The following is an 8,401-nucleotide window of genomic DNA, read 5'->3' as shown; positions in this document are numbered from 1 at the left end:
AAAATTATAAAATAAAAAATTATTATTTAAATAATATTTTATGAATTAAACAGAATTTTTATTTATTACACTATTTTCAAGATATGCTACAAAATCCCTCGCAATACAACATTGAAAGGTATAAATAGACAAGAAAACTAATAGAAAGAAAAAAGAGGGAGTACCGGGAACAAATAATCAGAGATATAGAAGAAAATCGGAAGAACGAGCAAGTAAGCTAATTCTTTAAAGGATTTTCAGAGATCAACGCCGGGTACCAAGCCAAAACAGGAAATTTTCTTCAAAACGACAGCGGGCAGTCTATTACTGATCCTAGGGAAGAAAATCTTAAAATGTTAAACGACAAATCTAGCACAAATACATCAAACATAGAAGTACATACAGCTGAAATAGAAGACTAATACCAGATATACGAAGAAGTAACTCGGGCAATTAGAAAACTGAAAAATAATAAGGCAGGAGGCAGCTATGGTATTGGGACCGTGCAAGTTCGGAACAGCGACACCTGGTTTCATAGCTCGGCAACATTTTTAGCACTTTTAATTATATTGGCCAATTATATTAGTCCTGGTTACTGGATAATTGCAAAGCCCATAGCTCAAAAAAGAATAAGAAGAAAAAGTAAGATTGAGGTTATGTAAACAAAAGGTAAACATTGTACTACAAGCAAAATACCATTAACTAAATTCACTGTAATAATTGCTGTAACAGATCAGCCCATTGCGCACCGTCTATGTAATAAGGGCTTTTTTATATGCAGGCGGTTTGCCAACGTCGACGTCGCGGTTTACCTGTTTTCCCCCTGTTTTACTTGGTATTAGGGTGAAACTTCAAAGGCGGCATTAGGGTGAGATCAAGTAAAACAGGTAAACCGCGCAGTCGACGTTGGAAAACCGCCTGCATATAAACAAGCCCTTGGGAATGCGTCGGTCGGTAAGTCTCCAGCGGGACATATGCCTTTCCGGGAACCGATATCTACTTGTGTGGGCCTAATGCATTAAAACAGAAAACTGACGGAGCGTGGCACTACATTCTGAGTGAAATAGGAAAATGTAACAGAAAAAGATAAAATCTGAAGACGGGATTCAACCCAACGTGAAGTAGAGAAATTTTTGTCAAAATCTGGTATTTATGACCATTAAGATAACACCAAATGCTAAAATTTATTGGCCTGTGGATCGTCTCGTCAACCGAGGGTACGATCAGTGGCGTGGTAATTTTATGGTCAAACTACGTTTTGTTTTAATTATATCCACATAAATATACATATTGGGACCGTGCAAGTTCGGCAAAGCGATACCTATTTCTACGCTCTGCAACTTTATTCGAACTTTTAATTATATTGGCCAATTATATTAGTCCTGGTTACTGGATAACTGTCAAGGCCATAGCCCAAAAAAGAATAAGAAGAAAAAGTAAGATTGAGGTTATGTTATTAAAGGTAAACATTGTATCTAGTAAATAAAATTAATTATTAAAATGCGGTATTGCAAGTAAAATACAATTAACTAAATTCACTTTAATAATTGTATATCATATCAATATTGTGGAGCAACATATAATTTTTACGATTTATAACATATCATTTGCGAGATTCCATTTTCTTCAATGACAGTAGGTATGAAATATACGTCAATTTGACAATTTTAATTAACAATATGAATTATTTAAGAAATATATTTTAAGAAAGTTGTAAGATTTCTCCGTTATTTGCGCACGATCGTTTCTCGTATCCCCTCCAAGTACTTGCACACCGCGAATACGTGCACGATCGTTTCTCGTATCCCCTCCAAGTACTTGCACACCGCGAATACGTGCACGACCGTTTCTCGTATCTACTCTAAGTACTTGCACACAGCGAATACTCGCAGAGTGCTTAAAACACGGAGGAGAGGAGTTGTACACATTTACATATACAGTGCTATACAGAGAAATTTGGAGAGAGGAAATAAACGGACGTAAGCTTCTCAACTAGTCGTAACAGGTGACGCAATAGTCACGATGACGTTACAGCGCCACTGTGACCGATAATTTTAAATGGCACTTTATGGCAAGTGATACCTCGTTTGAAAGGTACAGAAAATACCTATTCAAAGATACTAATTGAAGGGTCACTACAAAAAACGATCAATGTCAATTTTGTCCGAAATTAGGATATAAGCCCCATGTTGTAGAGGGTGTCAGTTAGTTTCGAACTATAAATAGCTACGGCAAGAAAAGATTAAGGTTTGTCAGAAAATAAGGGAAATATATATTGGCCATGAGCCGATGGGTAGAGGGGATTTGACAGCTTTCGCCAGCGCTGTTAGTGGCAGTTTTGTGCATTTATCTGATAAATTTAAATGGCGCGTCATGGGGAGAGGAGAGGGGATTTGACGGTTTTCTCCAGCGCTGTTAGTGCAGCGTTGCCACATTTAGTAGATTTCTACTTTTTTGGTAGATTTTTGATATTTTTTAAAAAATTCTAGTAGGCAATATTTTTTAGTAGATTTTTGGTATATTTCAACATTTTCTTATGACTAAAATAAAATTTGCTTTTTAATAGTATTTACCCCATTTCTAAATTAATTTTTAGACATTTTGTTACAATTTCCCAATGTCATTACCGAAAATAAGATTCAGGACAAAGATGATGAATATTAAACAGAAATGAAACTGCATTCTGGTGTAACAAACTTGGAGATCTCAAGTAGCAGTGCAATCAGTACCTATTTCAGGTGTTATTGAAGAGTTCTGGCATTCGGTGAGCCTGTTAGAAGCTAACGATGGAAAACTAAAATATCTAAGGCCCAGTCTTTTCACCTCCGAATAAAAGTTATTCGGAGGTTTATTTGACAGATTTACATGTAATCTGTTGGATAAACTTCCTAATACATATTTATTCGGAGGTGAAAAGACCGGGCCTAATTATAATAAATGTAACTTTGCAAAACAACAAATGTTGTGTTTGCGTGTTTCTAATGTAAAATGCGAAATAATTGTTTGAAGAATGTGATCCAGACATGCAGATGTTAAAATCAGTGGATGACAAAATATTATATACAAATATTAAATATGAAACTGATAAAAATTAATTATAGTTGGTCATTTTGTTCCTCAGTTAAGATATAAAAAAGTTTGGTTTTTGTTTACAGTCATATTAATTTCTAGTTAAACTCCCTCTGTGGCTCAGTGGTAAGAGCGCATACCTTTGGATCGAAAGGTCCGAATGGTCGTGAGTTCGAATCTCACCAAGGTAGAGAATTTTTCGTTTATTATAAATTAATAAATGAAAATAGTTTCTATCCTTGTGGGATCGGTACCCACCGGAGGGACCGCAGACGTTCGGATACAAATAGCGTCTCTGCAAAGACAATGACTTCGACTTTGCAAAGTAACAAGACACTTACTTAACACACACACACTACACATAACATTAGCTACCTGATTGGTAAAATCCACTGTACCATCACCATGCCAATGCCCATTAGTTGTCGAGGCATTAGCTAAATAAAAAAAATTTCTAGTTAGTCAGCTGTTATTTTTATTATAAAAAGTCCTAAATTATATACAAATATAATAATACAAGTTTTATAGTATATTTTAATTTTTGATAAGTAGATTTTAGTAAGCTAAACTTACAGTAGATTTTCTAAACAAAATGTGGCAACGCTGTGTTAGTGGCAGTTGGCAGTTTTGGTTTGTGCATTTGATAAACTTCATAAACTGAAATGCATAGAAAAAAGTGTTGTGTGATTTGGTAGAATGCGATCTTACCCTTCAAAAAATATGTCACGTATTTCAGCACCTGTTTAATTGGAAGGATACTACAAATCTGGCCTCCACATAAGTGGTCTGTAGCTTCTACATGATAGGTGTGAAATTTTAAACATTCTTGCTGTTGATTGGATAGGAAGAGTGGCATAATCTAGCCTCCATGCTAGGTACATCATAGCCTCCATACGGTACTTCCAATATTTAATATTTTATTTATTCAAGTGGACAATAAAGGTAAAACACAAACAACTTTTGTTTCTTACTTATTTATTTAAACAATAATGTGACATTTTACATAGAAATATTATTTGGATTAAATAAATGTTTACTTGTCGAATTTTTCCACCGTCTGCACAAAACAGCTGAACGGAGCCATTAGACCTAACAACAAAACGTGAAATAAAATGTGTATTTTAAAAATGTTGGATAAATAGTACCTACAATCAGAAAAACTTACCTTTAAAAAGGTACTCGATTATGAAATAACAAAAATATCAAAAAACACGACTGAATATCAGCTTTTTATGGTGACACAAACCAACACAAACACATCACATAACCGACCATATAAAATAAGTGAACGACAACGAACGAACACGAACACAGATTACAGATTCACAGATAGCGCAGGATTTGTCAAAGTCATGTTCCACCAATCACAAGGCCGACATCAGCGCCTCTGACTAAATGGAAGGAAAATAAATACGATTACATGTTTTTTATTAGAGTGAGCGGGGCATGCTGAAATGGCGGATAATATGGATTTTTCAAAAAAGAAAACAAGATATTGCAGCTGTTGTATTGATTCATGTAAAAATATTGAATATAACAGTACTGGATGCAGTTATTATATTCGGAAACATTGCGTACATGTCCTGCATCAACTAAATTCTTTCCTTTTTTGGTGTTGCTGATTGAAATTGGATATCATGCTGGGAAATAAGACTTGAATCCAGTATAATGTTTAATATCCATTTTGATAGAATTCAAACAAATTATAATTCATACAAATTACAAATTTTAATAAGCAAAGCAGTAAGCACACAAAAATAAACAGAGGTAACCTTTAAAATGTTAAATAATTCATATAAACTTATTCTTTTTCTCAATGGTCTCTTGCGTAAGCAGTCATCCAGTCGCAAGAACTTATATATTAAATATTAAAATTATAATGAATAAAATAAAAAAACATAATTAATTTTACTATTAATTCTGTGTATTCGTTTAGTAATCAGGTTACAATACCATTTCAGTTCATAATTTGTGTCTTTCTAGATAAGTATCTATTTTTCTCGTTTTGTATATTTCACATACATAAATTTTATCAGAAAAGTATAAGTTTCAAACCGCGAGATAGCGCTACCGTCGAAACTCACAGCCAATAGGGCTTTTCATTCACAGTCATTTGTTTCGAGCTTCTGTCATGTGTCACATAATATTAATATATCTACGACATACGGTATTTGTATATACAATAATACAAACCAAAGACGTATGACGTAGATATCTTAATATTATGTGACACATGACAGAAGCTCGAAACAAATGACAATCGATGAAAAGCCCTATAGGCTGCCGCCTAATAACAATCAAGATCCAAGCGATCACGGTACACCAACAGAAAGACGATACCCGACTGCAATAAATAGCATAATTGTTATTTATGTACCAAGTCAGTAAAGTTACTCTTTATTGAACGAGTCTGATATTATGAGCAGAGCGACGCGAATAACAGACGAGTTCGATAAAGAGTCTTTACTGAAATGGTGCATACAACATTTTATCGCCAACAATTTGATATTGGTTTTAACACTTACTTACAATTTACAATTTAAAATCTTTTTATATTTTACACGTCATAATAATTTCATGACAGTGATGACAGATAACGTTTGCAACATGGCCGCTTTCAATTTTTAATCGATAGTTATCAATATTGAATAATTACTAAATCGGTAAAGTTTTAATTTATTAAACGCTTTTATTTAGTTCAATAGATTGCGTCAAATTTTTGGATGTTAATTTGACTACCTTTTCTTCCATGCAAATGAATGAAAATTTGCAAACATATGCATTCGCAATGACAATACACGAATAGACAACAAAAAATTTTTGTTTATGTTTATTAATTGTTTAAATAAAAAAAACGATTTTAATGGAAAAAGGCCTAAATTCTCTTGTTTTTTACAATGTAGAAACTTGAAAGTTTTACGGATGGTAGCTAATGATATAACCTATACATAATTTCACTTTTTACGTTAATTGTTTACGTTATGCGTCATAAATAAACAATAAAGTTTTAATTTTGAACACTCATATATTTGTTTATACAGTACGATGCAAGTGAAAGGAATAAATTCGTTATTTCGTAAAAAGGCGACTTGAACCCTGGCATGCTACCTGGGGTACACTTGTACCCCAACCTTGTTTGTAAGTTACACCAATTTGCAGTAGTGGGTGTAGAAAATATGAAAATAAACTTGTGAATAATAATATAATAAAATATTTTTGTATACAAAATAAATTCTTAGCATGTTATCTTAAGATTGTTTTTGTCATAAGTTCTTAAAACATACATATATAAATATTTTAGGTCGATTTTATTTGGGGTACCACTGTATCTCGATGTAGCAAATTCAGTTTAGAAAATAAGTGTAGCAATCCAGGGTTAAGGAAAAATCCCGAAAGAGGTCGATTTTATTTTTAAATTACGATATTTTGGCATATATGTCATACCAGTGACGTCATCCTTCTGGGCGCGATGACGTAATCGATGATTTTTAAACGCTTTTATTTAGTTCAATAGATTGCGTCAAATCTTTGAATGTTAATTTGACTACCTTTTCTTCCATTCAAATGAATGAAAATTTGCAGACATATGCATTCGCGGGAACAATACACGAATAGACAACAAAAAATTTTTGTTTATGTTTATTAATTATTTAAATAAAAAAAAAACGATTTTAATGGAAAAATGCCTAAATTCTCTTGTTTTTTACAATGTAGAAACTTGAAACTTTTACGGATTGTAGCTAATGATATAACCTATACATAATTTCACTTTTTACGTTAATTTTTTACGTTATGCGTCATAAATAAACAATAAAGTTTTAAATTTTGAACACTCATATGTTTGTTTATACAGTACGATGCAAATGAAAGGAATAAATTCGTTATTTCGTAAAAAAGGCGAATTTAAGGAAAAATCTCGAAAGAGGTCGATTTTTATTTTGAAATTACGATATTTTGGCATATATGTCATCGTACTAGTGACGTCATCCATCTGGGCGCGATGACGTAATCGATGATTTTTTTTAAATGAGAATAGGGGACATGCGATAGCTCATTTGAAAGACAATTCAATTCTTTATTCAGTAGTGTAAAAATTTATATAATTATTTGTACAGGGTGTCCAAAAATAATTTTTTAATTAAATTATTTGACAAAAAGAAGAATGTATGTAATTTATTTAACTCAGAATACATTTTACTGTGGCCCGTAAACATAAAAAATGTGTATTACAGAAATAAACATTGCTTTTCGATTAAATTAAATATTCAAGCCAGCTCCCGCCAGCCACCTGCCTCTTGCAAGTTTTAACATTCAATTTAAGCGAAAGGCAATGATTATTTGTGATATAAACATTTTTGTCTGGTTTATGACAGCAGTAAAATGTATTTTAATTTAAATTTAATAAGTTACACACATTCTTCTTTTTTAAAACGCTTTTCTTTAGTTCAATAGTTTGCGTCAAATCTTTAGAGGTCAATTTGCCTGCCTTTTCATCAATGCAAATGAATGAAAATTTGCAGACATATGCATTCGCGGGAACAATACACGAATAGTCAATAAAAAAAATTTGTTTATGTTTAATAATTGTTTAAAAAAACGATTTTAATGGAAAATGCTTAAATTCTCTTGTTTTTTACAATCTAGAAATTTGAAATTTTTACGGATTGTAGCTAATGATATGAACTATACCTAATTTCACTTTTTACGTTAATTGTTTACGTTATGCTTCACAAATAAACAATGAAGTTTCAAATTTTTTGCCGGTTCCGACGACTTTTTATGTTTGTATATGATATGTTTTATATACATATTTTAATAAACATGACGGTATATTTTAATGTTTGAAAAGTGTAAGACTAAAAAGTAAAAAATAAAAAAATATGAAAAAAAAGTTTTTAGGAAACGCTTTTCTTTAGTTCCGGGTGACTAAAATTATAAATATTAAAAAATCAACTAAAAAGCAAAAAATTAAAAAAATTGAAAAAATCCAACACATTCGTTAAAGAAAAGCGTGGGGCGAAAACCGTTTATTCGATGAAGACGCCCCACGCTTTTCTTTGACGAATGTGTTGGATTTTTTCAATTTTTTTTATTTTTTGCTTTTTAGTTGATTTTTTAATATTTATAATTTTAGTCACCCGGAACTAAAGAAAAGCGTTTCCTAAAAACTTTTTTTTCATATTTTTTTATTTTATATGTATAAATATAATTAAAAAATACTACAGAAATTTACTTTTTGACATAGATTTCATTGATAAGATCGCAAATTGTGTACAATATTCTTAATAATTAAAGTAAATAAATTTTAAGTTCACTGAAATACTCGCTATTCGATTACTGCCATCGACCACTT

Source organism: Diabrotica virgifera, chromosome 2 (genome assembly GCF_917563875.1).
Source record: "Diabrotica virgifera virgifera chromosome 2, PGI_DIABVI_V3a".
In the NCBI taxonomy this organism is placed as follows: Eukaryota; Metazoa; Arthropoda; class Insecta; order Coleoptera; family Chrysomelidae; genus Diabrotica; species Diabrotica virgifera.
Note: the sequence above shows the minus strand (reverse complement) of the source record.